The 1,558-nt window shown below is 35.9% G+C and overlaps 1 non-coding gene across 1 annotated transcript; it reads left to right on the top strand.

Moving 5' to 3' along the window:
• The first annotated feature begins 537 nt into the window (after positions 1-537).
• On the top strand, positions 538-670 carry LOC126016493 (small nucleolar RNA SNORA51). Its single transcript, XR_007498289.1, has one exon. It is a non-coding gene; the product is annotated as a small nucleolar RNA SNORA51 (small nucleolar RNA).
• The last annotated feature ends 888 nt before the right edge of the window (positions 671-1,558 follow it).

Genomic DNA, 1,558 nt, shown 5'->3' with positions numbered 1-1,558 from the left:
CCTAATCACAATCATTTATGTAATCAAGATGTTCAAATAAAGAAAAAAAATAAAATATATATGTATAAGTATATAATTTGTGGCTGAAGAGAGTACAGCAAGTAAGACACTTGCTAGCCTTATATATAGCTGAGCAGAATTAAATCTCTAGCTCCCCAAATGGCCTACTGATCACCACCAGGAGCAGTTAGGAGTAATCCACAAAGACTGTGTGTGCCCCTCAAAAAACATAAAATATAATAAATAAAAGAAAAAAATGGAATAATTTAGGATGTGCAGAGGGTCAAAAAAAAAAGAAAAAAGAAATAACTACACAGAGATCTACCATAATCATGTGAATGAATGAAGGAACGAGAAAGCCTGTCTGGAGTACAGGTGGGGTGGGGTGGGATGGAAGGAGATTTGGGACTTTGGTGGTGGAAATGTTGCATTGGTGAAGGGTGGGGGGTTCTTTACATGGCTGAAACCTCATCACAATCATTTACATAATCAACATGTTTAAATAAAGGAAAAAATGAAGAAAAAAAGAAAAGATAAGGCCTCCCAATGCTTACCACAGTCTGTGTTCTTTACACTGACTGTATAGAAAGAGGAGGTATAGTAAATGCTTCCCATATACACCTCAAACCAGGTCTTTTGCCTGGTCTGTATTGTGAATGGGGGGACAAAATAAATTTAGTATAGGACTACATTAATAAGAATTTTCAGAAAGTAAAGAGTAATTTATTATGAATGCAATTAGTATAGTATAGTTTTTTGTACTCTAGACAGGCTTTCTACTTCCCTCAAACTTTCACATTGTTATGATAGTTCTCAATGTAGTTATTCTCTAACTGAACTAACACTCTTTGGTGAGCTTTATGTCATGAGCTGGAGCTTCCAGCCCTCCTCTCTTTTGTCTCTGAGAATTATCGCAAAAATGTCTTTTATTTTTCTTAAAACGCATAGATGAGTGAGACTATTCTGCGTCTATCTCTCTCCCTATTTATCTCTGCTTCCACTTGTTTGGAGAGTGCTGTTTTCTCCTTAAATGTGCCTTTAGTCTCAATGTCATGGAGAGTTTTATGAATGTGTTGTTCTATATACATTATGGTTTTAGGTATGATATCAAGGTCTTTAGTCCATTTGGGTTTGACCTTCATACATGTTATCTGGGGGTCTGAGTTTGCTTTTTTTTGTAAGTGGCTAACCAGTTGTGCCAACACCACTTGTTGAAGAGGCTTTCTTTGCTCCATTTAGGATTTCTTGCTCCTTTATCAAAAACTAGGTGATTGTATGTCTGGGAAACATTCTCTGAGTACTCAAGCCTATTGCACTGATCTGAGGGTCAGTCTTTATTCCAATACCATGCTGTTTTGATAATTATTGCTTTGTAATACAGTTTAAAGTTGGAGAAAGAATGCCTTCCTTCTTTCTTTTCCCAAGGACTTGTTTTTTTAGCTCTTTGAGGGTATTTATTGTTCCAAATGAGTTTCAAAATTGTTTGATCCACTTCTTTGAAGAATGTCATGGAATCTTTAGAGTGGTTGCATTAAATATGTACAATGCTTTGGGGAGT

Source organism: Suncus etruscus, chromosome 8, assembly GCF_024139225.1.
Source record: "Suncus etruscus isolate mSunEtr1 chromosome 8, mSunEtr1.pri.cur, whole genome shotgun sequence".
Taxonomy (NCBI): Eukaryota; Metazoa; Chordata; class Mammalia; order Eulipotyphla; family Soricidae; genus Suncus; species Suncus etruscus.
The sequence above is the reverse complement of the archived record's forward strand: the minus strand, read 5'-3'. Positions and strand labels throughout refer to the sequence as shown.